General features: G+C 43.2%; 1 protein-coding gene across 1 annotated transcript in view; it reads right to left on the reverse strand.

Moving 5' to 3' along the window:
• Nucleotides 1-8760, reverse strand: part of LOC118230226 (T-lymphoma invasion and metastasis-inducing protein 2-like) — a 57553-nt gene extending 48793 nt beyond the window's left edge. The window contains exon 1 of the mRNA XM_035423045.1: nt 8513-8760. The gene's annotated coding sequence lies outside the window, so the exon portion shown is untranslated. The remainder of the gene's footprint in view (nt 1-8512) is intronic.
• Nucleotides 8761-16145: the final 7385 nt, after the last annotated feature.

The raw sequence follows: 16145 nt of genomic DNA on the forward strand, positions 1-16145 counted from the left end.
AAGAACGGTGATGCAGTGACTGCTGCGGAATTGTGGGATTGGGTGGGCTGGACATCATTGTCATGCGACGGAAAAAACGTAAACGCAAAAATGTCCGTTAGGCCACAATGTGCACAAGGCTAACGTACTGTAGCGCTGTTGCGCAAAAATAAACTGAAACCATGTCATGGTTGGCGTGGTTATAATTATGAGTCATTCCTGGCAGCTCTATTCTCAGTCATTAACGTGCCCACATACTGAGAGCAAGACATGACAGTGGTGCTATGCTATCGGACGCTAACAGAGCACTCTGTGTCCAACAGCACCTAGGATGTCTTTCTTATTTCAATAAAGTAGCTGATTGCTTCCAAGTCAGACATTATCTGAGCACAAAACACCGTAGCTCAATCATCTTACAAGCTATTGGTGCAGCTCAGACACAACAAAATATAAATAGATAAAGAGTACAATTACTATTTTTCTGTCAATGTAATTTATAGGTATATTAGTTGTGCGTTAATTTCAGGATGAGAAATTGCCTGATGTTACTTTTTTGGTGTTACAGCTGAAAGGGGAAACCACACAAGATATAGGGCAAATTCACAATATGACACTGTTAAAAACCTTAAGACATTTAGGCTGCTGGTCAATGACAAGAAACACTTCAGCAGTTCTAAGCAAATGGCTGAGAAGCAAATGGCAGAAGTCATTCAGACGCCTTTTGGTTTCCCCTGGGAGTCTTTGAACCTATAGCTGCCGGTCCCTTATGATAATGGAGTACTGCAATACTCTGTAAATATGTGGAAAATGTATACTGGTAAATACACTTCACAACAATGCATTTTTAAAAAAAATGCAGTATCGGAAAGCAGAAATATTTTGCCTATTTACCTACCTATTGTGAAATGTTGATAATGCATGTTATTTCAGTATACTGGCAGCACACTATTTTTGTAGGGACAGCGCCATCTTGAATTTCTCAATATTGAGCACTTTCAGACTGTACCTGAGAGGCATTACACAAATAACATGCGTTATAATTAATATGGACATAATTGCCCTTCAGCAGCTGAAAAATGACGGCCTTCCGCTCTTAATCTATGACTCTCTGGAGGTCATGGTAACACACCATCACCAGTGTAACAAAGATGCTCACTGGAGACATGATGTTCCGCTCTCTCAACCTCGTGTGCAAAGGCACCCTGACTGACCGCCATGTGACTGCAGGTCAAATTGCGTGTCTATGTGTGACCCGGTCACGTATAGACAGGGGATCTTCACACAAAGTTTTCTGAAGGAGGCAACAAGGAAGCAGGCCATTACGAAAGAACGAAGAGTAAACTCCGCCCACATTTCTCAGACGCGGGAAATCCGTGAAGATTCATCTCGGCCCGGTAACACTGACACTGTTCTCCTCATTGAACAAGACGGAAAAACGGAAGCTTTCAGCATTCTCCATACTCAATTGCACCTCCATACTCAATATGAGGCAGATTCAGCGACAGGCGGATTCTGTGGAGGAAAACCTGGGTGTAATCACCAAAACCTTACCGTACCAGGACGTTCTGAACAGAGCGGCCAGTCGTATGAGAGGCTGCTCTGGGCAGGAATAACCCGCGGAGACCGTATCAGCGCCGCGCCGACTTTCTCGGCGGCGTTGGCTCCTCGGCGACTCTAATCGAGCGTACTTTCGCCCGTTCGGGCTACACGTTTTCTTTGACCCAAAAACAATCAATGGCCCCCCCCCCCTCCCCCCTCCCTCGTCAGACGCCGGGCGTGAGCCTGGCTGGCTGAGAGCTACAAAAGCCAAGACGGCCAAGCCTATCGCATTCCTAGATCAAAAAACGGGGGGGTGGGGAGTGAGGGGGGGGGGTGGGTGGGTGGAAAAGCCTGCTTGCACGAGAAAATGAAGGTTAATTGGGTGGAAAATCTCACAGACATTCCACACCGCGGCGGCTGCGCCAAACAGAGAGCCCTTCTTCTCCGCCGACCCTACAAAGACTCCAGGGCTCTTTCAATCTGGTGTGCGTTCTGCAGCTGGCCTACGAACCTGTGGCCACATCCACTACACGAGAGGAACAAAGCAGGTTTAACCCTTTCGATTCCGCAAACTGCTCCAGTCCTTCTTCGCCCCCCAACAGTTTTTGCTCTATGCAGAAAAAATGATAGATGCGTTAATCTGCTGGAAAAAAATGGCCACCTTATAGCGACATAGCAAACAAATGATTGGCTACAGGTAGAGCGAGGATTGTACTGTATTGTATACAATAGATCATTGTATCTCAGAACAACCACACGTCTCGTCACACCAAATCGGACAAAAATACAGTCTTCTCATAATGTTACTGGGAAGTTTCTGTAACGTCGCAGCAATGTTCTCACGTTACAAAAACTCCCCAGCGACGTAGCGAGAACGTAGTAAGAGCGCTGTCGGCGGGTTCCACAGCAGCTGCTGCTCCCCCCGCAGCTGTGTTTGCTTTTCCAATGGGCTTTTGCTGGAGATGGATTAACTACATCAGGCTGGAGGCAGGAGACCATGGTATGGACACTCTAGTCCAGTTCTGGACAGAGCCGAGTGAATCAATCACGCTTTCTGCAGGCGTGGCCACTAGCGAGATGCTAACTCATTCAACAAACACCAGCAAGAAACACAGGTGCACAGCCCTGACCCGTGACCTGACCGCTTCCACTTCCTCTTACCCATCCCCATCCCCATCTGAAGATACATGCCCACACACACAAACACACACACACACGCACACACACGTATGCCCACACACACAAACACACACACACACCCACAAGCACACACAAGCAAGCGCACACGACACAACTGTCCTACGCTTCCTGTGTCTGAGCGATAACAAATTTAGCAGCGGCAGAGTCTGGAACTCGGCGTTCGAACGTTCAGAACGACTCCAGCTGCGCCCGCATTACCTGCCACTCGGAGCCCGCGGGACGACGGGGCATTTTCACGGATAAGGCCGGATGTACGAGCAAGCGGATGCAGACACAGCACAGGGCTAATTTTACATCGCCGGGATAAAAATACACCTGTAATCACCCGGCTGCTTGACCAAAGAGCTGCAGAACTGCGAGGGCCAGTCATCTCTGCTCAACACAGGGGGCGAGGAGGAGGAGGAGAAAATTGGCCTCTTTCAGGGAAAAAAAACCATCCTGAAAATCATACACTAATACCGATCACACAAGCTGGCATCCTGCAAAGCTCAGTACTAGCAGTATAAAACCACTCCAGTCCTCATGACCATAAACCTAAAGTTTTATCTACGCCTAGTACGTGACAAATCGCATAAACCGGCCTACCTGCTGCAAGCTGTCACTACTAAGTTTACACACTGTTTACAGATGAAGAAACGGCAAGCTATACAGACCTGGGATCTCGCCCCCGACTCCCTCTGACAGGGTCCTGAAGCATTGTGGAGACCGGACTGCCTTCAGCGAGGTGTTCGAGCGCAGTAAACAAACGGTAGGCGAACAGAACACCTCGCCGAAATTGGCCCGGAGCGTATCCATGGCAACGGCCGGCCGCTGTGAGGTCAACGGTCGCCAGAAGGCTAAATGAGAGAGAGAGACACCCTCCGCTCGCACGGGCGACTCCCATGCTCATACAAATCTGAGATATTTATCACCCGGATTCATAATCTAATAACCGGCTCATTAGCACCTGTCAGCTGCATTCGCCTTTTTCATGAACAAATCAATTGAAAGCCAATAATACATCATTGTCTAAGTAGGTACATCACATTCAAACAGTACTTGGATGAATATAGGTCAGTAGGGACCAATTTTAATTCTTAATAAATAAATAGATTCCATAAAAATAGATCACTAAATCCTGTGTGAATGCTTGTACAAGACCACACGTCTTCGTGGGAACAATGAGCCTTATGCCAATTAAGTGCAGGCAAAAGAGATCCTTTGATTTGCCGAGATGGCCACCGCACACCTGACAGTCCGCTTCCTCTCGGCCTTCATGCCCCGGTAAAGAAGGTCGCCGCCCCCTCACTGGCAACGTGGAGCGGGAGCATTGTCCAGAGCCGAAGGCATATCAGGGGTTCCTGCAGCCCTCTCCCCCGTTTCATCCCGGCCCTCTGAACACAAAGAGCAGCTGGCGCATGCAGGAGGCGCCCCGCATCGCCGGGGAAACCTCGTTACCGCGATCGTTACTGTCACCGAGCAACCGGGGGAGAAATCGCCCGCTCCTTTCACAGGCGGCACGTGTCCGCGAGGCAAAACTTCCTCTGCTTTCGGACCTTGCGGCGAACCTTTTATGAAAGCGGCAACGGCGTGTTTTGGATTAAAGAAAGAGAAGGCTGCGCGTTCGTCTGTTCTCTGCGGTTCTGTAGCGGTTGAACGCAAACAGGGAGGCCATGGAAGGAACCAGAAAAGGAGCAAAGCCCTAATCTACTGCTGGCTGGGGGTCATGTAAGGAGACTATAGAGAACAATATTGTATAGGAGAGTTTCCATGGTGAACCAAAAAAGCAGAGAGAAGGCCCAATATTGACTCTGACTCTCTCTGAGAAAAAAAATGTAACTAGTAAAAACAAAGGAGCATATTGCTCTGTGTAGACAAGCATTTTACAGCAGCCCGCAGAAACCAGTGCATCTGTATCACATTTTTCCAGCTTGGTTTACGATGCAGTGTGAGAAATAATAAAAAGGCTCCCTCGTTCTTACACAGAAAATAAATAACAAAGTTCCATAAGCCCCTTCTTCTGTAAAATGAATTCAGACGCAAGAAAAAGACTGACTCTCAGTCAAACTTCGAAAATTTGAAATAACTCAGCCATGCAACGTAAACAAGGTTGAACGGCCCTGGACGACAGTCAAACACTACCGAAATATGAACCGCGCTCCTGCGCTATTGCGGCGCAATGCTTGCCCGCAATCTTACAATAATAACAGTCACGATCAAGCGAGCTGATGTCAGTGACCGAAAGTGAGATTTCAGGTCGAATGAGCTACATTTCCGTGATTGCCAGATTTCAATAGCCAGCAAAAGTTCACGCTCAATCTGAGCCAAACAACAGTCAGATTGGCCGCACTCAAGAGATAGCATCGACCGCCTCGCAAGGGAAATTTCCTGTGCTGAAAATAATGGAGGAGCTGGAATGCTCCACTGCTTACTCATTCCAAGAAAATAGTACATTGCAGCTTAAGAGGTACCTGCCAGAACACACGCTTGCCAGTGAGTGAAGTATCTTTGAATTATCTTTGTAGATCAGAACCCTGCGGCTAACGCAGGGTCCAGTACGAAGCTCAGGCCTGAAGCAGTCGCGTCAGTGAGGCTGTACCACGGAGCTCCGTTTCCATGGCAGAGCGTGCTCCGTGCCCAATGGCATGCCCGGGCCCTCCCGCCGCACTGCACTGTTTGCTCTGGCCACTTCCACCCTCCACGGCTCCAGAGGTCCTTTTGTGCACACTTTATGCCTCTGGCACCCCCACACTCGCCCTGACGGCTGCACCGTTTCCACAACAACAAAGAAAGGAGGGACGCGGGGCTGTTAAATCACTTAAAAACAAGACGGCCACAAAGATGGGCGCTTACTGGGAGAATTAGAAGGATTTCTTGCACCATAAATTAGTGGAAAGAAACAAAAAAACTGTAATAAAAGTCTCGGAAAACCAATATTGTCGAGAGGATACACACCTCATAATGCCCTCCAGACTGAATACTCACTCCACCATTGAACACACTCCCATCGAGCTGCAGTGTAATTGTATACATTGAACAGGGGGCAGTCCTGTCATAATGAATTTATAAAAAGTACTGAACAGTCCTTAGGGGTATTCGCCATTGTTGGCAGAAACAAATGGCCTCACGCATTCTGACTAGGAAAAGTCCCCAGCCGAACTTGTAGCTTCATCTGAATGAAATTAAACTGTAATGTGCGTCTGAGACACCAATTTACATTTAGGCTAATTCAAAGCACTAGGCTATAGTCAGTGCATTCAATACGAAAATTAATTTGACTTCCATTCCAGTTTTCCCTCTTTGGGCAAGTATATAAATTATGTTTTCTTTTAATATGGTCTCTGCTCATGACTGTGAAAGTAAGGCATACCGATTCATTCATGAAATGTGGTGCCTTTGCTGGGAAAGTAAACAATTTTAAACAGCCTTAAACAGTTTAAAAAGTTTAAAAGTGTTTGATCAGCAGATGGTGAACTAGTGTGTGCTCAGAAAATCTGACCATAAAATGAGCTAGACAGAGCTGCTGTTCCCTGAGAAAAATATATTATCTTAGTCACTCCAGAAAAAAATTGGGATAAAGATACAAATTGGTCAGTGATATTTGTAAGACACCTTCTTCTCATAATATTATGCAATATCATAGCAAAAGAAAGACTCTTTAGGAAAATTTTGGTCAACACCATGAATATTTTTGAATTTTTTACATTACAAATCATTCCTGCTGCACCCTCATGTGACTCACAGCTTCCGTGACAATACTACACTAAAACACCAAGAGAAAAACAGGGAGGGAAGCATCAGACAAGCTCTACTTTGACCAAATCACAAAGAGAGACTAAGAAAGCAGAGACATTTTTGGAGAAGAACAAGACCAAGGGGCAGGTGGTGGAAATGCTGAATCAGTTAGTTGCTTGCAGGGAAGGAAGTTGCATTCCATAGTCATACAACAAGGTGTACTTCCTTTTATCGGGAGGGCATTCACAAGTTTTTTTGTTGGCCTACATTGTTACCAAGCAATGCTGGATAACCGCATCACGATTTTAAGTAAATATCACCCACGAAAATAAGCATAATTGCGAAAACTCACAAGCATTAAATGAGAAAAATATACATTATTGTCATCCTTCAAAAACTCAAAATTACCAAACAAAACCATTTGCCATTTCAGAGTTCTGTTTTTCTTTAAGAATACACAGGTGACATGTATTTTTCCCTCAGAACTCACAGCCATGATCCAGTAAGTATAAACACAGATTAGAGATGGTTCACACCATGTCAAACCATGTTGCCTTTTCAGTAACAGAAAGGCTCTTGGGCAAGCATCTAAGCAACAACACACCTTTCAAGTGGCCTATTTTGTATTATGCAAAAAGTCAATTGCACAATTAATGGTTCTGACTGATAATCTCTGTATTGTCTTCATCCATCCTCCACTGGTATGGCAACAATTAACTGACAGAAAGGGTTTCAGCCAAGAGCAGCTGTGTATGTAATTAATGGGGATGTTTTACAAGCCTGGAGAAAGAACGAACAGAAACCTTTCCTACAAGTCTTCATACCCTTCCGTCTTGAGGAAGCCTAGTGTTGCTAGTAGTTGTGCTCTTGGAAAGCATTATTAAACTGAATTTAATCAATCCCAAAGCCTATTTCCAACACAATGCTTTACTCTCACTTTTCTCATTTTTGTGATAATTTGCTACAAGTTTGCAAGATGTGAACGTGTGAGCTCACTATGCTTAGGCGTCAAATTATCAACGTTGGAGTCTAAATCGAGAACAAAAGCATGCGGTAATTTCCCTTTCCAGACGAAATATACAGACTTTTAAAAAATCATGTCTGGGTACAGTCTTTTTCCTCAAAAGGCAGTTTCACATATCCACAAGTCTTGTCCAAAGCGCTTTGCTCTATAATTACAATCCAAAAAGCCCTGCACTGAAAATGCCGTGGAGCCGAGTCGAGTCAAGACAAACACTGCGCATATGTTTGGCAGAGTGCGACCATACATCGAACTGCAGGCTATACTCAGGAGACTACCAGTTAGAACAATCATAAACCTTATAAACAACTGTCATTAGAACACACCCGAATCATTGTTTTTTCCGGACGCAAGCCCTGTGTTCAAAGTGCGAGTAGCGTTAGCAATAGTAACTTGGACATGAAAACGCTATTTCGCAACAAATACTAACTCGGCGTCTTGATTTTACTGAAATGTATTAGTGCAATTTCTCCGAACATAAAGTCGCTAAGTTGCAATAACTCATTCGGCACACAGGTGGCTTTTCAATCTCGCAAGTGCGCCTCCCATTCATCATCAGTTTTGACAACAGAAGTCAAGCAAAATGCTTTTCCTAAAAGTTTTTAATATGGGTATGGGTAGGCTACTTGTAAATATAATGTTGCATGTTATAATATTAAACGTTAAGCTTTTCAGAAATTTCTAGTCAGGCTAACTTCGGCTAAATAAGTAAAAACTTCTCTGCCAAGCAAAGAGATTGGATTATTAGCTATTGATATGCTAATGTTATTGTTTGGGAAGAGACGCAACAGCTGTGATACTGAGATGCAAAATCCGGCAGACTTGCAACAGCCTAGTACGAAAACATTACTGGCATCGTAATTCCACATAGGCTAGCCTACATCACATAAAAGTACGATTAACGTAGAAAAGTGTTAGATAAGCATGAGCGAAAAGTTTACAAGTTCTAGCTAAATACCTAAGCAGGACGTTTGCAGCTATAACCTATGTGCTCTCACTGCTAAATTATCTCTACTTGCATATCCTTATAACAGCAAACCAGCCGTTTCCCAAACTTACCAGCGGTTTCAGACAATTATCCTGAAGAATACTCTAAATGGTGATCGGTGACGTAGCCTACACTTGTGTAATTCCATTCACTTCTAAAAAGTATTTCGCTTTGTTGTTTCAGCAGAAGTCTATCTTCGTTTTGCTCCAGATCACTCTCTACAGTTTCATGCGTTCTGTTCTGGACGACGATGCTCAACAATTTCTTAACTAAGCAAGCTCTACTACCATGTCAACTCCTCTCAGACAATGCTGCTCTGCTGGTAGCCACACCTCTATGTGACAGACATCTCTATCCATCTATCACAAGAGCGCGAGCATGATCTAATTTGAATATGTATTTAAAACCATTGATCGTAGCTTATGGGCCATTCTTTCGGAACACTTGTGTTACTTCAGGTCCCGTACGAAGTCAGGGGGAACTTGAAACATAGCGCTATGATTGTTATTCATGGTGATTTTTTTTGGCAGTAAATGGACATACACATTCTTTTGCTACTTTCTTCATACAAACAATTTAGCAATTAAATTTTTCCAAGAACATTAGGGATATTTTCAGGTTTTCTCTGGTGTGAGTTAGTCAGTCACAACAAAATGATTGTGAATGAAATCGCTAGAGAATCGTTATAAGTTCCTAAAAGTACACTAGTGACATACGTTTTCTTGTTGAAGACACAGAGTAAGTAAAGATAAAATAGATTTTATGTTATTGTTGGATGATTCTGAAACTGGAGTCGAATTGAAACTGACATGGGGAAAGATCAGAAATTCAGTCCTTTACCATTGCATACTTCCCCCCGAGGGGTTAATTAAATGCTCTGTTAATTCCATTAACAGGGTAATATTTCTCTAGGGGTTTATTGCTTGGTAGAAAAAAGTGCTATGCAACCTTTTAAACACGCAAACAACCTGCCATCACTGCAACAACAGGGGGGTTAAACATGCCATTGTCAGGCAAATTTGTTGACAAATGTTGTTTTCATTTACTACCCACAATATTGTTGACAAATGCTGTTCTTATTTTTTTTACTTTAAACTAACAAACAACTGTTTTAACTTACTTTATGTTTTAACCTACCAGTCAAAACATGAGTGTAACTTTTGAAATTGCGAGAGAATATATTCTATTTTGAATGAATGGTGTTACTCCTTAATGACTTTCAATCTTATAGCTACTTGTTGCGCTGGTGTAATAATGTAGGCATTCTCACAAAGAAAAATAAAACAAAAACTATCACTAACGTATGCCATCTTAACCCTGAAGCGTACCATTAACCAGTGGTTGAAGTAACAGCATTTGTGGAGGAGGTTTTTTGTTGTTGTCAAGGAACTAATGCATTATATGGAAATGTTTTTGATGAAAATGTAAACACATTCTATAAGGGCGGGGCTCTAAAGAGCTCTGAAGAGTATTTAGCTGGCTCCTGTACTGAGATCAAAATAACCAGAGAGAACAACGTAAGCGAGCATAAGCTGGTCTTTGTTTACCATGTGGCTGTTCTTGGGGTGGCCAGTTAGCCTGCAATTATCCCATGTTTGAACATACTACACCCGCCCCCCCCCCCCAAAAAAAAAAATGTCTTGGGCAGTTGTGGGTGGGAATGAGGAAACGTCATTTGACACCACACATTAGCTCTGCCTTGAATCCCGAGATTCATAACAGAGTTTCACAATGCTTTCTTTAAGCCCTTCACTCGATTTGCAGTGATTAATGACCAATTTCATCAGCGTGTGGTAATATTATGGTATATTTAATTAGAAGAAGAAATAGTATTTTTAAAGGATTTTCTGCATTTGCTGGTTTTGAAATACCACTGCCGTTACAGACTGTCCTGTAACTGCTTTATGAAACAGGGTCATAGTCAAAATGATCACTATCATGCCATTCAAATATCTAATCATTATAATAGAGCCCACGGACTGCATCTCCTCTAATATCTCACATTTACACTGCCGGTGTAATCTGCAATGATTGCTCCTTTAATATTAAGGGTGGGGGGTAATTACAGTCAAGCCGATTTGCAGGTGGGGATGAGATGTGCGTAAGGGACAGTCTGTGAAACCGAGGTTGAACTCGATGGGTCCCAGGTTCAGTCATAAGGCAAGGCACTGAGTCCACGTCAAAAGGCTACTTAACCTGAATTGTATCCAATAATATCCAGCTGTACAGATGGATAATGCGTTTTAAAAAAAACCTCAGCTTTGTGAGTCAGCTTTGATAAGGATGCTTCTCGAACAAAAATAATAAAAAAATCCCCGTGGCAGCTATTGTACAGTACGGCCTAGCCATTATCACACGGCACTGTTCATCACACTCTGTCACTGAGAGGGAGAGAGAGTCCTTTCACTCGGGGTAATAGCTGTGGTAATTTGGTCATGTGGAGCATAATGGGGGCAGATACGCTGGGCTTTTGTCTGCTGGGGGAGTGGAGGAGCCTTGTGCAGAATATTTGTGCTGTTGCACAGGGTAGCAAAGGCCAGGGTGACAGAGGAAGCCAAGCACAAGAACCTGTGTACCTGTGTGTAGGGTTACCTGTGTGTAATATTACAACCTGTGTTACCACAGCTAGTAATATTATAAATAACCACACAAAGAAGAAGAACATGGTCATTTATGACTTTATTTGAAATTTTCCATTCAGGGTTTGGCAGCAGATTTATCCATAGCAATTTACAGTAAACAATGAGATTCAAGCATTGCATGAAACTCTGCAAAATACCAAATACAAATAAACCCCACACTATGCCTAAAAAACACCAAAAGCTCAGAAAGCAGCATTTTATTTCAGTTCAAAGCACAATACAGCATTTTTGTGTTTGTCAAAAAGAGCACATTTAAAATAGCAGCTGCACAATGTAAAATCACACAGTGTAGCTCTCGCTAAGACTGTGATAAACAGGCAACATAAAAACAGGAACAATGTTTGCAGGGAAACCGTTTGTACAGTCATGGTATAAACATGTGAAACTCCTCCTTGGACCAGAACTTAATCAAAACCCTGTTTCATTTCCTGCCATCTCAAAGCACATTACATTCCAAGTACCAATGTGGTGTGGTCCGGCCTTGGAGGTAAATCTGCTCTGACCATTAAAAATGTATAACGTTTCCAGTTGGAGGACACTGCTAGTCTCGCTACTGGTCTCTGGCAGTACAGAAATGGCCGCAGGGCCAAGAAGGATGTTAACTTGCCTGGTTTGTGGCAGCAAAATGGCATAATGACACAATATATAAAACCCTGTGGACACATTCAGGTCTCTGTCCAAAAAAAAAAGTTCTGGGCATTCAAACCAGCTGTCAAACAAAGGTTTTTATTTTATGGAAAATATTGCACAGTGTGCGTGTAGTATAATTTTGCACACCGACTGACTGGTACTGTTGAAATGATTCAAAAATGAAGATGACATTTTGAGGTAGGAAAAGCTAAGCCCCCACATTCTGTCTTCAACTGAACTCAAAAGACTGATTTTCCATTGTATATTTTGACCATAATTCCATAAGGATGCCATTTTGCCGGTGGGGGAATGACCTTCAAATCATAACGCATGAAGCGTTTAAACGCTAATTTGAGGCGGCTTGTGTCTGCCATTTCTCGATCTTGTGATTCAAGCACAAAGGATTACAATTCATTTAAACGGGACTCCATAGTTCACAGCACGGCGAAACAAGTTAAGTATATTACATGAGGAATTCATGCATAGCTTCTTGTCTTCGTACAGAGGAAAGTCCCCATCACCAATTAAGAAATTCTATATCATTACGTTGTAACAAGAAAGACCTGATTTCTATTAACTGAACATGAGTGGTCTATTATACCGTACACATATGAATCTTAAAGTCTAAAGTGAAAGAAAACTATTGCACCTGCCGGTGTCTGGTTAAAAATAATTCGCATTAAACATTAGTATTAGTATTAAACACAGGATGGAATCATTTGGCTCATTATCTAGGCATGCAGGTTTCATTCATGCTACACAAAATGCATTCCAACAGCCATTATGAAGCATGTATAACAATTTCAAAATAACAGCACATCTTTATAAATTGTTCACAAAGCTCAGGAGGTAAGAGCGGTTATCTGGCAGTCCGAGGGTTGCCGGTTCGATCCCCCGCCCTGGGCATGTCAAAGTGTCTCTGAGCAAGACACCTAATTGCTCCCAACGAGCTGATTGGTACCTTGCATGGCAGCCTTTCACCGTTGACGTGTGAGTGTGTGTGTGAATGGGTGAATGAGAGGCATCAATTGTAATTGTAAAGCGCTTTGGATAAAAGTGCTATATAAATGCAGTCCATTTACCATTCAAATTTGAATGCATTTTGAGCAGAGTTGACTCATGTGTTATACCAGCATTTAACTTGACATAAGTCATTTTTCATACAGCATTGTATTTTGTTATAAATGATTTATTAAATTGTTACCTCATGTTAATGAAGGTGTTATATGTAAGGCATGATGGCTTTAAGGAATACACTGAATAAGATTTGACCCAATGTTCAGCTGCAATCTTCTTCTTCCCACATAAATCAAAGACAAATCACAGCTTTTAAGTTCATAACAGTAGGTGCCTCAAGGGCAGTTGGTGTGTCAAGTAAGCTAAGGACTAAGTATTTCAATGTATGTGTGCTCATAATATTATGTGATCTGTTCCCACGGGTTGTAAAATAACCAGTACCGACAGTATGTTGACTTTGGGATTTTTACATCCAATTTGGATGATGTAGTTTCAGAAACACAAGCCCAAGAGCTTTGGGTCAAAATTAATTGTTTTGGAGCACAGACTAACGCACACATACTTAGTTGCAAAGGACTTGCACATAATTGCTGATCATCAGGGTAATGAAGCCACATTAATTAGCTGAGCTTATTCATTCAAAAGAAGTGCAGTAGAGATCCATCATGTACAAAACACCATAAAAAGAATAACACACTTAATTGTGCTTTCTGTTTTCCACAAGGCAATAAAAACAGCATGAACATCTTAATGTTCGAAGAATAACAGGTCATGTGCTTTGGCTTATTTTGTTAAATTTTACAGGCTAGCCTGACATGACTGGTATTTGAATAAATCTGGAGGGGGTTGCTACGTTCATGCTGAATGTTCGGTATGCGACAAAGACAAACAGAGAGAGGTATCCTTGATAAAACAGCAGTCTCCTCCAAAACTTACCCGCCCTTTTTTTTAAAAACAACCAAATTCACAGGGGCCGATATCGAGTGCACATCGGAACAATATCTCGCCGGGGCAGACCGAAGCCTCGTCTCGTCAGCTGGCCAGGTAACACAATGTCCCCTCTGTGAGCTCTCTGGCACGGAGCCACGTCTCTCCGGCTGCTCTTCACACGCGGCTAAAGCTGTTCTCGCTTGCGTTTAGTTGTGAAATTCAATCTCGGGGAGCGCTCCGCCGGGTTCATGTTTCTCATTTTCTGCGGCGTCCCCGAGGACGCGAGCCGCGCGTGCGGTCAGACAGAACGCTTGTGCACATAAATCCCCTCCGCCTCCCCCCGTTTTCGGCTCAAAGCGAGAGACGCAGTCCAGCAGAGTGCAGTTTCGGGAATCGTTGGGCAGAGCGTTCTAGACAATTGGCCTACTGGGCCGCGTGTATGGGTCTTGAGGGGGTAATTGTAGTTTGTGGCGCATCATGCCTTTTTTTGGAGGGGGAGGGTGCTATGTTATTGCAGGGGTACACGTTTGGGGCCCTCTTTACCTGAGGCACTTTGCTCCACCTCATTGTTCAGTACATCTCGTCCTCAGCGTGTTTTCAACCATATTTCTCTCTTCTAAATTCTCCTCTAACCCCACGGCGTGAGCGGCGGTGTCACAGATGCTAGCCCAGCGCTGTCTCATTACCGCTGTCCCTCTGAGAGTTTGGCACCGGCCCTCAGCGGTTTGGCTTTTCCCCTATCAAGCCCCCTTTTCCATCTTGAGCCATTTAATCTCATTGCACATGGAAATGGGTTTTAGCAGCCTAAATTAACGAGAAATACAATTATTCAAAACTATAAGAAGATGAGGGAGGGAAGACAGCAATGGGTAGGCACACAGGGGACCAAACTGCCTGTCGGCAGTTGATATGCATGATCATTAATATTTATTCTCCCTCATCAAAGCAGAACAATATTGACAATATAGATTAGGCCAGATTGAAGCAATGTACGGTGGGTGGTTTCTGAGGAAGCTGAGGATTGTGGGATACGCCTTTTTCCACCTGCCTTATTGTCAAATATTTGTAGTTATTTGCGATTTCAGTGATTTTTCATGCCATTTTAACTGCAGACTTTGACAGCTGAGTTCACAGTTAGGTTTAGAGTTTTTATATTTGGCAAATATTTTCGCAACTAATTTGACAGTCATGGATACCTAGGACACAATGCCGATATGGCCGCACATTGTCCCCATGTCAGTAGTCCTAATGTAGTGCAGATTCCCCAGCCAAAATGCATATTCTGTATATCAGATAAGCAGGAAGGTAATGGATACCATTTTTAAACCCTGTTATGACTGCTGTTTAGGGCTGGAACCCACTATGAGGAAATATGGTCCTTAACCTGATGATTGCTAAGCCAGTCACTTGCCTGTTTGACAAAAAGAAAATGACACGCATTCTCGGTTCAAACAACAAAAATAAGAGCCTTTCGGTCAAAGACTGAGTTGAGTTCTTTGTCTGGAAAATACATAGCAAAACTAGAACTGGTTCATCCACAAAGGGTTTTTGACAGATTTGTCTTTGTGCTGACAATCAATCATGCAAGTTACCCAAAGTGCATCTGCGTGAGAAGACAGACTGACATTTTCCTAGAGAATCCTTTTGAGATGGTCACATCTCAGAGTGTTGTGCTATTCTCACCCTCCCCCCCCCCCCCCATCCCCCGCTCCCATTAATTGTGTGTGAGAAGAAGAAAGAGAGAAGATAACTGGTGTGTCATCTAGCATTTCGTTGGCATCCTCTGTAAATGTGATAACACTTTCCTGAACCACAGACGCTCCACGGAATGTGTGTGTGAGTGTCACCTGACGCCAACAGCGATTCCAGTTCCATTTTAGCAGTAAGGCTAGCAGCTGCCCTCTGCAGAAAACAGCAGAGTTTTTGTTTCGAAACGGTTTCACTCCCTTCGGCCCTTTCACACGACATGCAGCGGTTTGGCTGGCAGGAATTATGAACTTATTTTGGACATTTTCTCATCATCGACCATTAAATTATGCGGTATCCTTCATTAAAGGTTATTTATGTGTCATTGGACATGGCAATAATACAGCGAAAGGCATTTTGTTGAACCTTAAAACCAGTTTTCTCCTAGATATTTTTTTTATTATTATTGAGCCTTATTAATTGAGCCACAATGCAGATGCTTTATGTTCAGTGGCATTTATTGACTGCAGTTCATTTTGTGAGGGAGCGATATAAAATAGTGACAAAAGGGGTAAGGCAGGAGGGCAGAAATTCATGATACATTAAATCATTTTCTCCTGGGTGCTTTTTCATGCCTGACTGTTCTGAAGTGCAAGCGTGCATACTACATAGAGCGCTTCACGACAGATGCCTGTGGCAGCAAGATTCCCCCGATTAATTCTCATGTCCTTGGAAGGACAAAACTTGTAGTGTGATCTACTGTGTACTTTATCCATACTTGCCCTTCCCAAAGACAGAG

This window comes from Anguilla anguilla, chromosome 6 (genome assembly GCF_013347855.1).
Source record: "Anguilla anguilla isolate fAngAng1 chromosome 6, fAngAng1.pri, whole genome shotgun sequence".
Classification (NCBI taxonomy): Eukaryota; Metazoa; Chordata; class Actinopteri; order Anguilliformes; family Anguillidae; genus Anguilla; species Anguilla anguilla.